The sequence below is a fragment of the Diabrotica virgifera genome, chromosome 2 (assembly GCF_917563875.1).
Source record: "Diabrotica virgifera virgifera chromosome 2, PGI_DIABVI_V3a".
Lineage (NCBI taxonomy): Eukaryota > Metazoa > Arthropoda > Insecta > Coleoptera > Chrysomelidae > Diabrotica > Diabrotica virgifera.
The window spans coordinates 111,195,157-111,215,811 of record NC_065444.1 but is presented as its reverse complement, the minus strand read 5'-3'; positions in this window follow the sequence as shown (position 1 = coordinate 111,215,811).

Sequence of the window (20,655 nt, the reverse complement as noted above, 5' to 3'; positions counted from 1 at the left end):
GTGGAACAGGTTAAAAATTTGGAACGGTCAGACCACGAAAACGGCACATGTATTTTGTCCGACAGAACAGACTTAAACTCTCCGAACAGAGATTAAACTCTCCGAACAGAGATTAAACTCTCATGCAAAAATCAGGCTGCTATTTATCACCAAATGGGCGTTTTAATGAGTGGAACATGTAGAATATGTCAAATGACAGGAATTATGACAGGTGATAAATAGCAGTCTGATTTTTGCATGAAAGTTTAATCTCTGTTCGGAGAGTTTAAGTCTCTTCTGTAGGATAAAATAAATGTGCCGTTTTCGTGGTCTGACCGTTCCAAATTTTTAACCTGTTCCACAATTAAAACTGCCCCTGTTACAGTGTTCCCATATATCAAAGTTTATCCGACTGGACACCTTTAAGCTATTAACAAATTTTCAGCTTGCTATTAATCAACTTTTTTTTCTTACGCGGGATCCAGACCTATCAACTTTAGAGAAAAATTACAAGAGACCTTTTTTTGTCCAGAATGGTCCAAAAAATCTAACAAAAATTTGTACGGGTCAAAAACACTGATTTTTGCAATTTGATTAAAAAAAAATTGTTAAAAAAAATTGGACCACTTTTCACGTGGGCGACTTCTTGAACCTTATTTTGGGATGTCTCACGAATGTGATTATGCAAAAAAATCTCATGGGAATATTTTTTCTAACGAACCTGCCGTTTTCGACTTGTCTATTTAGTAATGTTAATATGATATGTGACTCATCAGAATGTTGCATGCGTGTATGATGTATTTGATAAAAAACCAAAGATACAAACAATAGTTATTTGGAATTCGAACCGTAAACAAGTGAGAAAACACATTACAAAATATATTAATATGGTAGGCGTACATGCTAATAATATTTTTATAGCAGTAGGATGAATAACAAAACTTATTGTAGGAATTGATTACAGATTTGTGTGTCATATTAAATCAAAGTCGTAGTGCAATGCATTTTATCATTTATTTAAAAACCATAAAAAATCATAACTTGAATAGTTAATTAAACTTTGCGTCAAAATAAGGATTTAATAATAAAAAAAAACTTACCTACAATAAAGTAAAAAATTCTGTAAAATTGTATAACTTTACTATGAAATTTAAAGTATCCAAAAGCATTAAAGCTTTCAGAATGTTTTCGGTCTGATCAGATCATCATCAGTGCAAACATTCTTATAAGTGATTGAAACTACACTAAACTTCAAAGAGTTGCAGTGCATGTAAACAACGATTTTAGTTGTTAAAGATGTTCAAAATTTAACTACTCGTTCCATAGTAACAGTATATTATTAAAATCACTTTATCATTTTTCTCTTTCCTCGATTATTACATTTTATTGTATAGTATATAAATTATTGTAATCACTGAATACATAGATAGAGAAACAATAATCCTATTAATTATTAAATTAATGAATATTGACGCGATTATTCAAGTAACTGTTAAGTATCCAAAAATAATCAAAAACTGAACGAAATAGCCATCTTTATGTTGCTGATGACGACATCGCTGTCAACTAATGTTTACATCTCCTGCATAGCTTATGTGAATCAACTTTAAACCCTTATATTACACATTGAAAATCTTAAATTTTAAAAAATTGTGACAACAGGTCCATGTACGAATAATTCACTTTAAGGGAACATAAGGATCCCTGTTCGAAAAAGAGGACATTAGAGTCCAACTCAGTGGGTTGTTATCTATCGTATGATTAATGTCCTTTTTTCAATCATAACAAGGAAGATATTTTTTATCTTTGTGGTTTCTTTTTAAGTCAGCTAAGTATCTTTTAGTACCATTTACTTTTAACAAATTTTAACACCCATCATTTCGATGTTAGGATATTGATATTTGGTAAATAAACATATTAAGTGGTGGTTTTAATGATAACCCTAGTAAGTCAAATATTTAAATTTTAAAAATTCCTGATACGACTACACGAATATTTCTCAGTCTATCGATAAAATGCCTTCCCAAATTCCATTAATGTTTTAATGATGTTTAACTATTACCCAATGCCGGTCTCACTGAAAATAGGCCTAAATAAATAAAAGGCCTATGCCCATAAGGCACTTTACAAACTTTTATGTTATAAAAGGGAAATACAAGGTTGAGTTTAGTAGTACCTATTATTATAAAATAATGGCGGTCAGTTTGGAAGAGTATAATATATAGAGCAGGGCATTTAGAAGAAAAAAAAAACAATTCTTAAATACAGTACAAATCAAATTGCAACTTTTTGCATTGTGTTTAGAATTTAGAGTGACGCTCGGAAAAAAGTCTACAATAGAAAAAGGGATGGAAATGCATAATTGCATTTTAAAGTGCATAAAATGTATTCACAAGTGCATACACATGTCAAAGTAAGTATTTTATGGGCCAGATTTTGTTCCTCTGGGGGTTTTTAGGTCGGTGAATACAAATACGCCATAAAAACCGACCTCTGGTGCACATGGTTCCAAAAACCTTGGAATCTCCAGAAGATGACATGGAAATTGGACACCAGGTGGTCCGGGCGGTTATGATGGCGTATTCGTGTTTACCGACCCCAAAAACGCCCCTAGTAATACGTTAGCATCAATTTAGTGCCGAAAATCCTCGACACTCCAGATGACGTGTCTTAGCAGTCACCGTAGGTACCAGGTACTCCGGGTATCGGTTCTGATGGCATATTCGTGTTTAGAAACCCCTAAAAAATCACAACGTAATACGTTTGCATGAATTTAGTGCCGAAAACTATCGAAACTCCAGATGACGAGCTATACCACTAGGTGCTCCGGAGGTCGGTTGTGATGGCGTATTCGTATTCAGCGACACCAAAAACCTCCGAGTAATCTGTTTATTTCGTATTGCAGACTTTCTTCCTGATGTCATCCAGAACACAAAAAGTTGCAAGTCTCTAGGTGCTGTATTTAATAATCGATTTATTCTGGTGTTTTTAGTTCCAAATGCCTCGGTCTAATAATGAATACCAGACAGGAGTTTGGTTGCCTGCTAGTAGATTAAGAATATTTCAATAACATAATTTCCCACTGGACTACTGTAGAAAATAAGAATATGATCAAATATTGGAGGTTCGAAAGATTAGACATAATATGACATTACAGTAACTATGTCTGTAACAGTAAATACGTTATTTTTTGCAATATTTTTCATTATTATTAATGACTTCGTCGTTATAGTCGAATGCAGTAAACATCAAGTAATATTCATTTATTCTTTTCTCGCAGTTTCTAGATAAAAGGATATAAACATTTAATAATTCAAAAATTGGCGCTTGCCCAAGATTGTAGTAGTAGTAAGTAGTATACGAATTTAAAATCACTTTGGCCCTACAAGAAAACTCAATTAAAGCCACATATTTCTGCATTTTCCTTGACAAATCACAATCAGCTAATCAATTTGCCTAAATTAATTTACGTGGGTTTACAATCAAGTTTTCACCAGAACATACATACCTACTTTTACTAAAGTAAAAACGTTTAAATCATTCTTTATGATGTAATAAGTAAGGTCAGTGCCGGAATATCTATGAAAGTATGAAGTCCACTGATTTGTAATTCAGACAACGTGTTCACGTAGGATTTAAAATGCCTTCTAACCGGTGAAGGTGCTTCGCGGTGTTGCCAAGACATTGAGAGACACTTTGACAATTAAAACTCTAACATGTGAGACCCTAATGGAATATTAGGTAACTCGTACATAATAATCACATAATAATCATAAATAAATGTTAATGTGGATGTTATTTAAATGATGGACAATATTGCCATAAGTAAAATAGTGATTTAAGTGGTATTAAACCACAATTGATTGTAATAAAAATCACATTTTAGCTTTGTGTTGACATTTCGATCTCCAATCCGGAAATAGTTTAAAATATTATAACACCCAGTTTTTTAATCTCTAGTGGTTTATTAATTGGCACTTTGTTTCAGCCACATAAACACATAACTACTAACGGTATTTTTAAATTTTGGTATTTGATTTTAAGTATTAAAATTAGTTAAATATTTAAATAAACCTACGATTAAACTGTTTAAAATATATTTATTTCGTTGAAATCATAATAATAGAAGTATAACTTCTTACGTGCGTACAAAGTACACACACTCTTTTTTCATTAGAAGGATGTAATTAAGTAAGGGTTAAGTACTAAGTGTTAATGTTTTTTATGATTGGCAATAAAATTTTGTATGCACCACGTCAGTAAAGACTCTTTATCGAACTCGTCTGTTACTTGCCTGGCTCGCTTCGCCCCCTCTGCTCGTAATATCAGACTCGTTCAATAAAGAGTCACTTTACTGACTTGGTACATAAATAACTATTTCCTCAATAGATGTTTTTAATAGAATGTATTTGTATTTTACTAGTTTTGGTCGTAAGCATTTTATATTTTCTTTCTTTTTTCCTCTTTAATCTTTTTCTATAACAGTTTCGTCTATCCCCGAATATTCTATTTTCGCTCTCTTATTTTGTTAAATAAGTTTTCTTCGTTCTTCCATTATCTTCTTGTTTCTTGTAATATCCATTGTTATTTTTTCTTTTCCATTGGTGTAAGTTACCTTCGGGCTTTTCAGACATGCCCCTGTTAAAATTTATTTAGTTATGGTAGAGGAGCCCAAGCGGGGATTTTTGCAGTAACTCGAGCTCATCAGATTTTCACATGTTGAGAAACCTGGTACCCTGTAGATGTACCTCTACCATATATTGGCTCTAAACACAGGGAGTTCGTTAAGGGGGGGACCGAAAAAAAAATCTATCATTAGAAAAACTCAAAATTGTCAGATTAAGAAAAGGTAAGTTAAGTACATACAAAACAGTGTATATTTCAAAAATCTGACGATTTTGGCGGGGCGTATCGAAATAAGTGAGTACAAAGTTTCATGGAGCGGAGTGGGGGGTAAATTTAAAATTTTAAATACGAATCCAGCGATATTTCGCGAAATAAACATCAGATCGAAAAGCTGAAAAATACACTTATTCAATATGTTTGAAAAATCTATCGAATGGCACCAAAACACGACACCCTACGGAGATGGGGTGGGGGGTTACTTAAAAATTTTAAATAGGAGCCTCCATTTTTTATTGCAGATTCGAATTCCTTACGTAAAAATAAGTAACTTTTATTTGAAACATTTTTTTTAATTATGGATAAATGGCGCTATAATCGGAAAAAAAGATTGTTGGAAATGGAAAATTAAATTAAAAATGGAAAGTTCCCATTAAAATGGAAAACTTAACTTAACTTTTTTTGCTTTTAGAACCTACTCTTCACAACCCAATAGGTCCCCAAAGCTCTCGAGTGACTGCACATTTAGCATACTTTCCTCCCCTACTATTATGAGTTCATTCTTATCCAGCAGTATTTTTATTTTTTCAATGCAAATTTATTTAGTTTGTTTCAATTTTTCCATATCTAAATTTGGAAAGTGATTATTTTTTCTAATTTTCCACTAATGCTAACCTTAGCTCTAACTAATCTATTGTCACTACCACTTATGAAATTGTTAATCAAGTACAGTAAATAAACTTAATTTTAAACTAAAATTGTGTCGTATTCCCTACTAAAATAGTAAAATTTCTGTTGAAGGGATGTAGTCTATTTCGTTTTTACTTGACCATTACGTTCACTTTTTTGTTTTTTTTTTATTATTGAATGAGTCCATCAAATAACAGATTCTTCTTTTCTAAGAAATTCAATAAAATTTATTATTTCTTGACCCGTACCCATCATAATTTCCTATCCGCGTTTTTCCATCATTGTGTTTTGGTCCTAATTTTGCATTAAAATATCCGATGATCATGGTTAATTGTGCTTTACGCTCTACGAAAACCTTTGTCACTTTTTTGTAAAATACTTCTATATCCTCTTCTGGATAGTTTGGTTATCAGTATATTATGATGGCTTTCACTAAACGTATGAAAAATATGTGGTGTATAGGGCTTTTCATTCACAGTCATTTGTTTCGAGGTGCTGTCATGTGTCACATAATATTAATATTTCTACGACATACGTATTGGTATATACAATAATACAAACCAAAGACGTATGATGTAGATATATTAATATTATGTGACACATGACAGAAGCTCGAAACAAATGACAATCGATGAAAAGCCCTATTTAAGTGGTATTAAACCACAATTGATTGTAATAAAAATCACATTTTAGTTTTGTTTTCGATCTCCAATCCAGAAATAGTTTAAAATATTATAACAGCCAGTTTTTTTAATCTCTAGTGGTTTATTAATTGGCGCTTTGTTTCAGCCAAGACACGTGACTTACCTACTTGGCCTCGATGCTGTAGGCAGATAGACCTGTTTTGGACTCAGATTTATATTAAATTCTGATTTTTGTTTGTGTTTATTTAGTTAATTGTAGATGACTTTCTGACCTTTCTAACCGTCCAGTAATACATTAATGTTTAAATATTTATTCTTGTTGTTGATTTCTTCTTTTAGTATCGGTAACCAGAGGCTGCTACATTCTGTTGATAGGTTTGCTGTACATTTTTCGTCATTAAGTAAAATGGCGTCTGATTCTTTGATTTTTCTCGTTTTGCAGTAAGTTTTTCTACATGACTAGTGATGTACCTATCTTTTTATTTTATTCTGTGCTCATTGACTGGTATATCTGGAATCTATCAAAATCTCAATTTTTGATGAATTAATTATGCCCGTTTATTCTAACACTTAGTGGTGTTGCGGTTTCTCCCACATAAAAATTGTTGCATGTACCTATAATGTATTTTATAGATGCAGTTCTGATCTCTTTTCGTTTCTCGTTAACACGATCATAAAAATGAACAAATAAGTCATACTACTAACATAACTTTTAATACCTATTTTTATATATCTATGGTCTATGACTAATAAATTCAAAGACAATTAAAAATTCCTGTAAGGCACAATAAATACTGCATACACAACAAATGAATATTTTCAAACTCTTCCCTCACGGACGCTCAGCTTTTATCAACAATTTCGTTAAAAATAAACCTCATTTAATAAAATAAACTCTTTAATTAATGTTTAGGCTTCCACATTGGAAGCCTTTTTAAAATATAAGTTTTAATTAAAAATGCTATATAGTCTCTATTCAGTCATAACAGTTTCTGCTCCGGTCACATACAGGGTTGCGAAAAAGTTTGGCAACACGGTAATTTCTCGGAAACCGCTAGAACGATTTTTATAAATTTTGGTGGGTCTCTAAGGCCGATGCCACATTATGCGTTTTGACCGGATGCGGTGAAAACGCATCCGTTTCCAACGCAACCGGACCGACCTGTCACACTATGCGTCTAGTCTGGTGCAGTTTGTAAGCGCGTACCGATGACTCAAAATGCATCCGTTTCCAACGCAACCGGATCAATCTGTCACACTATGCGTTTTCACCGGATGCGGCGGAAACGCATCCGGTCAAAACGCATAATGTGGCATCGGCCTAATGCGGCCGAAATTATAGTGGTAATTACATTGTTGTCAAGTCTTCCGTTTTTCTGGAAATCTAATTAACTTTCTTATTTCAAATATAACACCCTGTATATTTTTTGCGTTTTGAAGTCCTTAATAAATACTGATTATTTTTCATGTTACATTCCCTATACCTAAATGCCATAATTTCGGAGTTATTGCTACATTTATTAAAAAAAATTAAACAAAATATAAAAATCAATTTTTTTCGGCTCGGGTAGACATTATTTTAAGTTCTTTGGATCATTGGGAACAAAAAAGGCCTTCCTCTAAAGTTAATCGTTTCCGAGTTAGAAACAATTTAAAACTGAAAAAAATCGAAAAATGACGATTTTATAGGTTCAAAAACACGAGTAAAAAATATTATTTTTGGAACTACGAAGAACCTAAATTCAAGCTCAAACCTTCTTCTATGAGCTCTCTGTAAGAATTTTTGGCACGTTTTATTCTAAAATATTGTTTTTTTAATTATTAATGAAGCGCATATGAGAGAACGGGCGATCGGACAATTAAAAATCAATATGTTAAAATGAAATAAGGCCAAATTTATCATCGGTAACTGATAAAATAAGGTTTGAAATTGAATTTAGGCACTTTATAGTTCCAAAAATAATATTTTTACTTGTGTTTTTGAACCTAAAAATTGTCAAGTTTTGATTTTTTTTTTTAGTTTCAAATTGCCAGACAATGTAAGAAGTAGACATATTCGGCGGGCCCGACATGGTCATGCGCCAGTCAACGTCGTGACCGCCAACCTGATCGAGATGGCCAAATTGCATAAAGCAAGGACAATAACCAAGCAAGCAACCTATCTGAATATAGTCAAAGTTGACAAAAACTGACAAGTATATCTGAGTTAATGATAGACATGCGCTATATAGCTATCTCTGTCCTTCAGAGCCCATTATGATGACAATAATTTTGGATCACTGGATATCTCTACATTATTTTAAACACTTAGTTTTGAATCATAAAATGCTTATATTTTGATGCTGATTTTTTCGTAAATCTTCTTCCTTAAGTACCGTCTCCTAATCGGAGGTTGGATATCATCATCACTATCTTTACTCTATCTACCGCTGCTCTAAAGAGTTCTACGGAACTGCATTTAATCCAGTCCCTTAAATTCTTCAAACCATGACACTCTCCTTCTTCCTATACTCCTTCCGCCTCTTATCTTTCCCTGTATTATCAGTCTTTACGCATTTCTCGCAATACTTCCGTGTTCATTTTCTTCTGTGTCCATGCTGTTCTAAGCATACTTCTGTTACACCACATTTCAAATGACTGTAGCTTATTTATTTGTTCTTGCTTTAATGTCCAGCTTTCAACGCCATATCGCAGTATCGAGAACACGTAGCATCTCAAAACTCTTACTCTCAGTTCTAATCTAAGGTCTTTGTTGCAGAGTTTTTTATCCTGGTCCTTATTTCTGTTGTTTGATCATTTTTCTCTGAAATCCAGGTTTCTAGGTATTTGTAAATAGTTTTTATAGTATTTCCGTAAATAGTTACATTTATTTTTTATTTAAATCGTTTTGTGTTACCTTTACATGCTAGAAGCATGGAAGTATCTAAGTTGACAACATCGCACTTTTATACGAGATGCACCTGGCCGCAAATCCAAGACATCCTAGTGAACGGCGGCGGTCCTCGTTTGTATTTTATTCGTTTGTTTTATTTCATTTTCAAGGTTTACTTTTCTTCCTTCGAGCACTACTTTCTTGAGTAAACGTTGTAAAACTTGTAAATGGAAATTTGTGTAAGGAATTTAGAAGTGCCATTAGAGTGGCTGTTTCTTGCTCGGCACTTCTGGCCGTCTCTTTTCTTGCATGGACAGTCTTGTTGTTTTTTGGTCGTTTTATAGGATATATTGTAAATCATGTTATTATTTCAGGAAATTTGTTTTCACACGTTTATGAAAAGAAAAACAATTGCTTAGATATGATAGATAGGAGAGCGTATGCAGCTATAATTTAACCAAGTATAACATTTTAACACAATATTTAGTTGCTTTCTATAAGTTGTCACAGGGATAAAAAATATTTAGGGGAAGGCGCAAAATGTCGCCTGTCTTCTTCTTCTTCTTGTGCCACTCCTATCGGAGATTGGAAATCATCAAGGCTACCCTGACTTTGTTTACAGCTGACCTAAAAAGTTCGTTAGTGGTGCAGCCAAACCACTCTCTCAAATTCCGTAACCATGACATTCTTCTACGGCCTGGATTCCGTTTTCCTTCTATTTTTCCTTGCATTATATTCCGAAGTAATGCGTATTTATGACCTCTCATCAGATGACCCAAATACTCGAGTTTTTTTCGTTTTATCGTTAACAAAATTTCTGGGTCTCTTCCTATCCTTCGTATTACTTCAAGATTTGTGATTCTTTCAACCCAACTTATCTTCAGCATTCGACGGTAGCACCACATCTCGAAACTTTCAATATTTTTTATGTTGTTCTGTTTGAGAGTCCAGGCCTCTACACCGTTTAATAGCGTGTTAAATACGTAGTCTCTTAGCATTCTTAATCGTAGAAGGATGCTTATATCTCTGTTGCAGAAGAATTTTCTCATCTTTATGAAGGTGGCCCTGGCAATTTCGATACGTCTTTTCATTTCATTGTTTTGGTCTCCAGTTTCGTTTATTAAAGTTCCCAAGTATTTGTAACTTGATACTTCTTCAATTTGAATGCCGTTTATACTAATATGTGCTGGTTGTGTCATGATTTTACTGAAGACCATATACTTGGTTTTTTTGATATTAATGTTTATGCCATAATTGTTGCAAGCAATATTTATGTTTGTAAGTAATCGTTGTAATTCTTCTACTGTTCTTGCAACTAGTACAGTATCGTTTGCGTATCGAATATTATTTACAACCTCTCCATTGATTACGATTCCTTCATTTGCTTGCAAAAGGGCTTCCTGACAGATGCTTTCACTATATATATTTAATAGCAGTGGTGACAAAATGCATCCCTGTCTTACTCCTCTGCGTATTTCTATTGCTTTTGATATCTCATTTTCTATTTTGATGTTAGCTTTCTGATTCCAATATAAGGTGAGAATTATTCGCAGATATTTATTATCTATGTCTTTTCTTTCTAGAATGTCTCTTATCCTACCGTGGCGTACTCTGGCAAACGCTTTTTCAAAATCGATAAAACATGCATGTACTTCTTGATTAACGTCTAGGCATCTTTGTGCAAGAACATTCAAACCGAAGAGAGCTTGTCGAGTACCTAGTCCTTTTCTGAACCCCATCTGCGTATTACTAATATCTGACTCCAACTTTTGATAAACTCGGTTGTGGATGATTTTTAGAAATATCTTTAGTAGATGGTTCATTAAAGATATTGTTCGATGTTCTGAACATTCTTTTGCATTGGATTTCTTTGCCAGTGTAACGAATGTAGACAGCAGCCACTCTTGAGGTATAATACCAGTATTGTATACTGTGTTAAATAAGTGCAATATTATACCTATTGATTCATCATTCAAGAGCTTTAGTAATTCAGTAGGAAACTCATCGGGTCCATTTGCCTTTCCAGTTTTGGAATTTCTAAGTGCCATTTCTACTTCACATTTTAGGATTTCGGGTCCCGTTTTCAGTCGCCTGTCAAAATTTTCAATGTATTTTATGTATTCCGTTTTTCGAATCCTGAGAAAATTATTAAGTATTTTTTAAAAATTTAAACGCAGAATGAAAGATTACATTATTACCGAGGGCAGAAAGTCCCTGAAAACTTCTATAATGTTTATTTTAATAAGTTACAGGGATGAAAATAAACGACAAAATTTAGTGTGATTTTTAATTGCAAATATTTCATCCAAAAGAAACTTTTTATTTATTCTAGGGGACTTTCGGCCCTCGGTAATATATTACTAAATTAAAAAATTATAGACATATGTACAAACTCTTTATGAAAATATTAACAAACAGATTAGTACCTAAACTTTATTTCTATAAGCCCAGAAGCAGGCTTTAAGCAGGATATTACATAAAAGACCATTTCGTACCATAAAGATATATATTGAAAAATGCGATTGAAGAATGTCGACTACGAGAACGCTTTTGATTCTCTTGAGTTTGAAACAGTGTTACAGAAGAAGCACTACAGCAAAGTCGAATAGATTACATTACAGGTATACTTCACACGTATCTAATCAAAAACACCTATGGGAATGCTAAATCAATTATACGACCACACGAATACACAAAAAAGTTCAGCTTAGGTTGAGGAGTTTGACAAGGAGATATTGATTTACCAAAATTATTGTTCACGGTAGCTCTAGAGTCAATATTTAGGAATACTCTAAAAAGATTAAATCATCTGATATTGTTCATAATAAAAGTCTTAGATTAATCTTAGGGGCTTTCCCAACTACACCTGTACCCAGCACTTATGCTCTTTTAGGAGAACCATCGCTACACCACCGCCGCATGTCCCTCGCTCTATCACATGCAGCCTCAGTCGCTTGCAATATTTCAAAGCCAATATATCAAAACACTTTTACAAACAAATATGTAAACATATTCCAAGATATTCGCTATACTAAAAAACCCATATTCCAAGATATTCGCTATACTAAAAAACCCTATTACGAAAGAATTAAATCCATACTTCAAAACTTAAACATCAATTTTCCGGAGGTTTTCTCCTCGGATATTAAATACCCCGAGCCTTGGCTGATCGACTTACCAACCTATGTTGCATCTCTGGAGTATTTCGATAAATCTAATACACACCATTCTCTGATTCGGTCCAAGTTCGAGGCTCTCTTAAAAAACGCTGGACGGAAGGGCCGCCCGAGAACTTTATCGTACCGATCTATTATCGTTATCGTACTAGATACATTGCATTCTATAAAAATATCAAAGTTACTCGTTATTTTGATATTTTAGAAACACCTTGTATACCTGAAAATATTTTATGGTTCTACGCATCATTAATTCCTGCATTTGAGAAAATGTTCGATGCCATATTTCGGGGACACACTATAGATTATTGCATAAATCAATAGAATATTAGTCATACTTGCATTTCAAATTAGTTCATATTTCTGAGAAATTAATAGTTTACAATATTTGCATTTTACTGCATGGATTTTAATGAAATTTTGGGAGTAGCCCAATCTCCTAATTCAAAGTCTATCCTATATACTATATACTATGGCCCTTTTATCATGGGGGCGGTTCCCACCACTTCTCGTGGATATTTTATTTTCGAATTGCGTGGAGCAAAAGGAAGAATTTTAAGAAAATTTAAAAATGCGCTCTATAATTTGCTCTTATTTTTTTCAAAAACCTTTCATTTTAAACCCGTCCAACTTTTTGAAAGTAGAAATAACACTATATTAAGAGGTATTGCAAAAGAAAAACAATGCATTTAAATTCTGGTGGATGAGGGGTTAAATGTATGTACTTCTCATTTTTCCCTAAAGTACATTAGTCATATAATTTTTTGCACCATATCTCGCTTAGTTTGAATGTAACCGACATTTAACGGTGCTCGTTTTAAAGGCCTTTTCAAACACTACAAAAGCATGAGCACTTTGAGCATGCACCAAAAAACGAAACTCTTTTTACCTACCATATCTCTTTTTGTATTATATGTAAATAGAAAATTTACGAAGGAACGAATCTCTTTGTTATTTATAATCTAAAAAGAAAATTATATAGTGTTTTTAGTTTGATGCATAGTTTTTAAGGTATTCACAAAAAACCGTCCGAAAACGTGTCACCGTCAAACTCATTACACCGCCAAATACTCTCATTGACTGCCCTATAATAATGCTCTGCTATGATCGTGTGCGTGAGAGAGGACACACATAAGATTCTAGAGAAATTTCTATTTTCTGTAACTTTTCGAGTTTTTGAGTTACAGCAACGAGTTTTATGTCATTGGAAAGGTAATTTTGCATTCTTTCAAAATGTGTAAAAATATACAGGGCGTATCTAAAAGATTAAGATTTTCTTTTCATTTCCGGTTCAACCGGAAGCCATATTGTAGGTAAAATTTATTGCGATAATAGATAATAAAGTACTATATACGTCTGCCAAATTTCAAATTTTAGTTTCTATTACAGAGGAAGTTACGGGCACTCGAATATTTTTTTATAAAAAATTCATAACTCCCCTCCTATGAGGAGTTAAGAAATCTGACTAATGTTATTCAATTTAACGATAGGATATCAAAAATATATCAAAAAATAAACAAATTCCTTGAAGCCATTTTTGAGAAAATCTAGTTCAAAGTTATGTCAAATTTTGACCCCTTAAAAATAGGCAACCCATAACTTTTTCTGAGAAACGATAATATTCTTGTTGTATCCCCATCTTTAGGCTATATAAATATTTTTTCAAATTAAATTTATCTTAAACAAGTTTTTAGATTGGTAGGGTAATGTGTCGGGAGGGCGGTCAGCCATGCTGACCGTATTTTCTATTTATTTCTATTTATCTATCGATGAGCTAACTTTAAGTTAAATTTCATTCGTTTCGGTCAAAATTTGCAAAAATGGGCCCCAAATAACCCCTCTATTTCGGCCCCCCTTTAGAAATAGTATAGATAGAAATCGGTCTAGTAGTTTTTGCTGGGCGGTGGCGACATACGTACGTACGTATGTCGCCGTCGAAAAAAAGTGAAATCTGAAAAAAATTTTTTTGCACGATCCTATAACTTTATCTATTATACTCATACTTCGTATGTAGTACGATAAAGTAAAAGTACCCCGACTACCATAAATTCTACACAGATGCATCTAAATCCGAAAACGGAGTGGGGGCATCAATCGTTTCTTCAGAAAACAATCTTCTTTTCTGTTTACCCTCAGCATGTAGCACATATTCAGCTGAACTCTACGCCATATACCGTGCTGTGAAACTTATTTATGAGCTTACACTCACACAAGCCCTGATCATAACAGATTCCCTTAGCTCTCTAAACTCATTAAAACACATTTTTCCGAAACATCCTTTTGAAAAGTTGCTAAAATACCAGCTGTCCCAAGCTCATGAACATGGAAGAAGCGTCCAATTTTTATGGGTTCCCTCACACGTAGGAATAACAGGATATGAAGTAGCTGACAGGACTGCACGAGAGGCAATTTTAAGTGATTTTTCGGAGCCGATAGGCAAGTGTGTTTCCAGTGACTTAAAAGCTTATTTTAAAAATAAAGTGTTGTGTTTGTGGCGAAATGAGTGGTCTCAAAATAATTCGAAGCTGAATAAAATCAAAAATAATGTGTCTCAGTGGATTCCATCGTCGCGCAATAGACGAGAACAAATTGCGGTTGCACGTTTACGTCTAGGACATACCAGGTTAACGCACTCTTACCTTTTCACGAAGAATAAACCACTTATATGTGATCAGTGTAACGTCCGATTAACAGTCGAACACTTTTTAATTCTTCTTATGGTGCCTATCCGTTACGGATGTTGGACACTAACATGGCTATTCTGACTTTGTTGACTGCTGCCCTGAAAAGTCCGGTAGTGGTTAAGTTCCACCATTTTCGCAGGTTATGCAGCCAGGATATTCTTCTTCGTCCTGGACCTCTTTTCCCATGCACTTTACCTTGAAGTATGGTCCGAAGTAGGTCATATCGTTGTTCATTGCGCATTATATGGTCCAGGTATTCCAGTTTGCGACGTTTTATGGTTACGACTATTTCGCGCTCTTTGCCCATTCTATGTAGAACTTCGTTGGTAACTCTATCTATCCAGGAAATCCTCAACATGTGTCTATAGCACCACATCTCAAATGCTTCGAGTCTCTTCAGTGATGCTTCAGTTAAGGTCCATGACTCCACGCCATATAAAAGAACGGAGAATACGTAGCATTTTAGTAAACGAACCTTTATTTCCAATTTTATATCGTGGCTGTTAAAGATTTTTTTCATTTTGACGAAAGCTGATCTTGCCTTCTCGATCCTTATCTTAATTTCCGTCGATTGGTCCCACTGTTCATTTAAGTTTGCACCCAAATAACAAAAGTTGGTGATTTGTGTTATAGGTTGTTGGTTAACTAGTAATTGACCAGGTGGTATCCTATTTTTGCTTATAACCATGTATTTGGTTTTTTGATGTTAAAATCAAGCCCAAACCTGCTACTTACTTCTGCCACCCTGGAGACAAGTGTCTGCAGACCTTCAAGACTGTCTGCAAAAATGACCGTATCATCAGCGTATCTTATGTTCAATCGTTCTCCGTTTATAAGTATTCCCTCGTCTATGTCCGTTAGCGCTAGGTTCATAATGTGCTCTGAATATGTATTGAACAATAATCGGGACAATATACATCCCTGTCGCACACCTCTTTTTAATAAGTTGTTATTTATATTTTGTTCCGTCACTAATAACCTTTTGGTGGATGCGACTTCTTTTTCTAATAAACAAAAAAAAATAGTCTGAAATTTGCAGATGACGTTGTAGTAATCAGTAGTATCACGGACAGTGTCCATGATACATTCGCTTAAAACTCTATCTGAGAAAGCAGGATTAAAAATAAAGTTTGAGAAAACTTAAGTTATGATAAATCTCGTATTGAGCGGAAATATAACTATCAACAATAACACCGTATACAACCAACTAACACTTACTTACTGGTATCTTATTAAATCCAGAGGCGAATAGGCCTCACATAAGCAGCATTTGGCAAACTAAGCTATATTCTAGACCAGAAAATATAATAAAAGCCGATCACGAACACCAACCAGGTGGACTGAAGACTTAAAAAGAGTAGCAGCAAACTGCGGCCCAGTGTAGAGAACCCTGAAAAGAACTATGGCATATGTCCAGCAGTGAACGCAATTGGCTGTTTGACAATGACGGCTTTGCATAGTTCATTGTGTAGTTAATCGCCAAAGTAACGTTAAGTTTCATTGAATTCAAATTTATTTTAAATATTGTAGGTATATTTATTTTTTTTGGGGCAGTAAATGAAAATGGTCTATTGCGCCGAAGGTATAACTTTGCTATATACAGATCAAGGTATTGTGAAATTTTTAAAGGTGTAGAGACTAAGATGGGCTGGACACATTGCTAGGATTCAGCTAATGAGTACACGATGTGATTGACATTCTCAAACCCAGAGGGCACAAGAAGTAGAGGACGACCGCGTAGAAGCTGGATTGGTGATGTGGAAGAAGACATTAAGATTCTAAGAATGGTTTAACCTGATTAACAGGTTTTTCTAATTAACAGGTTGGTTCTGGGTTCTGTCCAGGAGACGCGTAGAATTGTAATTGTTCTATAGAACCAGAAGAGTTTAAGAAGATAACAAGCGGCAGAAAAGCAATGAATATTGGAGCTTGGAAGTGAAAAACAGAAGAACCTAAACTAATACAGTTAGTTAGAAACGATTTATTATCTGTTATTGAGAAACAAAGAGGCGGATAGAAGAAGTGAGAACCAATGCCAAAGAGATAGGGTGGATAAATGGAGGAGAGCAGCAAAGGAAAGAGATGCTTGAAGGCGGATGCTGTGAGAGGACAGGGCCCGATTTGGGTTATAGCGCCATAGGAGAGAGGGAGAGAGAAAGAGAGAGATAATAAAAATTCTCTTATTGTTATCAGGTAACTATAAATCGTTTTATATGTGATTGGTGTACCCTGTATACGTGGCATTTCAAAAATAACGATTCACCGTTTTACTGATTTACAAACAATAAAAACAGGAAAGACGACTGTTTACAAATGCCAAGCGTTAGAGATTTATCGTTTTTCAGTATACATTCCACTGCAATTCTACTTTAATTGGAAGAAAATAACAAGCCTTCATTCATTCTTTGTTGACGTCCTAAGTCCCAATCATATGCGGAAGTTCTATTAGGATTGCAACAACTATTCGCTACTTAAAAGGAAAGTGATTGCGGTCACTAACGAATGTGTGTGCTCTTTGTCCTTACAAAGATTTACAATAGTGAAGATGTGGAAATGAAGTCCTCGCTAACGGTTCAGTTCGAAACCAGAAATTGCAGAGATTTAAAGGTCTACGTCTAGAGTCTAGATATAAAATATGACTAAACATAACTTTAGTATCAATTATTTATTGATAATTATGTGCAAAATAAATAAATATCTATGCATAAGAAAATAATTATGTTTTTATAAAAGTAAATTGATTATAAGTATTTTAGAACCGTTTTTTTTTCAATAAAGATGTAATTATTACAATCAAACCGATATTAAATATCAGAAAATCTACAAATCTGATAATACCGTCTGTTACAACCGATTGGTGTTTGTTGACGTTAATAGTCCAGAGTAATAAGGATTTTCTGGGGACACTTAAAGATCCAGGTAGCTGACTACTTTTTTAGTTATTGTAGACCTATAGGAAGAAAACCTACCTGTTTCCTGCCTAGAGTTCGCGTCCGTTTTTAATTATTAACAATTTATTTCAAAAAACGCGATTTTTTCGATTTTTTGCACTTCATTCAAAAGCTAAATAGTTGACATAAAATTGCAAAATTCAGTTTTTTAGAACATTGAAAAACCTTCAAAATACCGATTTTTGAAAGTTAAAAAGTTAACTTGTTACTACGCAAACTGCAAAATAAGTGAAAATCGTTATTTGTTAATAACTTTTACTAAAACTACCTTAGAACTTTAGTGTTTCACCCAAAGTTGGGTATTGGCGTACTTAACAAACCTTCAAAATTGAGACCGATCCAGTGCCGGTTTAACTTAACCTCGGGCCCTGGGCGCTGATGGTTTAGGGGCCCCCTTCATTTCTATTCGTTGTCAGTTTTTTAACAAGAAAACACATGCATTAACTATAAAGGTTTATTGTAAAATCCATAAATTATTTTTTTTTAAACAAGCAAGAAGAACAGCAAACGTAAAAAATAATCCAAAAAATACTTTTAAAAACATAAATAAAAAACAGAAAGTTCCACAAAACAACACATGACAAGGAAAAAACATATTCTAAAAAATACATAAAGACAAAAATTAGATCACTTTTTTTCTTGACTTGGCATTCGGAAACTGCCATATAATATTATCACAATTCAGTTTCTCCAGTTCTTCATTCTCTATATACAATAGTGATAATGCGTCTAGGTTTTTTGATCCAAATTTGACCTTAAATATGTTTTTATTCTTTTTAAAGCCGAAAAAGACCGCTCACCTGATGCGTCAAATAAATTTGCAGTAAAGATAAGATATTGGTAAAAGTTGCCTTTACATCCTGGATGACATCAAATTTTCAAATTTTGGCAGAACGTTACAACATGGGTAATTTCATTATGCAAGTTTTCTTTGGTTTCATCAACATTGTTTTTATGTTTCTCGCATAAAGTATTAATTGACGTCTTGACTTCTTCTTAATCTAGAGTAAAAAAATATATAAAAGCTGGTGTCACACCCTTGTAGCATTAAATTCGCGATTCTGAAAACAGCGACTAATTTTCTGGACTCTAAATTTTGCACAAATGCACAAATCGCAAGTGAAGAGCTTTAGAGGCCACTGTATAATGCCAAATTGCAATTTTTGTAATCGCTTTACTTTTGAATGTTTGAAAAAGTGTTCCTATTGTTTGGGTATTGGCATTTTTGAGAATAATATATTCTTTATCTATAAATTAGATGTATGTGTATCTATTTTTGTCTTTCGTTTAACTATTTTAAAAGAACTTATTTCAAAGCCGAAAAGTGAGATATTCCTATTATTATTTAAGCCCCACAATTCAAAATGAAATTATTAGTAACTAAAAAAACTCCGTTTATGCGATTATTTTGGACACAATTCGAGACAAATCTGACAACTTTCTGTAGTTTTTGGAAAAGGGTCACAAAAGGGCCACAAACACTGACACGGGGCCCCTGTGGGCTAGGCTACGCCACTGTGTATAGGCGTGAAGAGATGTAACAATAGAAAATAGGCTTTTGCAGTGTATTGGCGTATCTGCGTATGAGATTTTTTCGGAGAATATGTAGATTATTTAGCGTCTTAATTTTATTATTAAAAGGAACGGGCCCCTGGGCGCTCGCCCCAAGCGCCCAGTGGATAAACCGGCACTGGACCGATCCATTAATTAGTTTGAGAGTTATTCTATTTGTTTATCCCAGAGACCTTTATTTTGCAATAAGACAGAAAATAATGAAGATATGGCAATTCTGAGTATGCCAAATGAAAGTAGAAGAGTGATACTATCAAAATGTATTAAAAAAAGATAAAAAAATAATTAATATAGTCAAAAATCCTAATGCCAAATTTTCAAAATTTTGTAGTTTATAATCATTTACAATAACTTAAAAATTTTGTCCGTAGAAACAATCTTTTTATATATTAGAAAAGACAGTATTTTAACACGAATTTTCAAATAAAAAAATTTAGCCTGCGCTCATTTGGGGCAAAGTTAGCCATATGTTTTTTTTTAATTCACAGCTAATTTGTTTATAATAATCTCTTAATATAATAAGGAATCTCATTAATGCCATTTTAAAGAATGGGATTTGTATTTTTTCCTAAAAAATTTGCACAAACATTGTACCTTCACAGCACCCTCTACGATTTTTCAAAAACCTACAAATCCACCGAGTTAAAATACCGAAAAAGCAATTTCCAACGAATATAATTTTCTTTATCTCCGGATCTACTCAATGGATTTTGATCTTTCTTTTTTTAATTCGTATGTAATTTCTACGTATATTAGATAATTTTTTTTATCTTATTTTAGTACATTTTGATAGCATCAGTTTTCTACTTTTATTTGGCATACGCAGAATTGCCCTATCTTCATTATTTTCTGTCTTATTTTATTGCAAAATAAAGTTTTCTGGGATGAACAATTAGACAACAAAATGTTTGTTTATTCATTCACTTATATTGGATAATAAAAAAGTTAGGTACTTTTTTAACTGGCTATGTTTTTCATCAATACAGGATGTTTTTAAATAAGTATGGTAAACTTTAATGGGTAGGTAATTCTGCACGAAAAAGTAATGACAGTTTGCTTCATAAACGTTTACTTTATAAATGCTTTGTTTCCCAAATAGGGGGTGTTGAAATTTTTCTTACAAACTGAGTATTCATTTATTGCTCTAAAACCAGTTGAGATATGCAAATGAAATTTTGTGGGTTTTAAGAGGTAGTTTTAACTTTAGTTAGTTAGAACATAGGCAGGTATCACTTAGATCGTGGG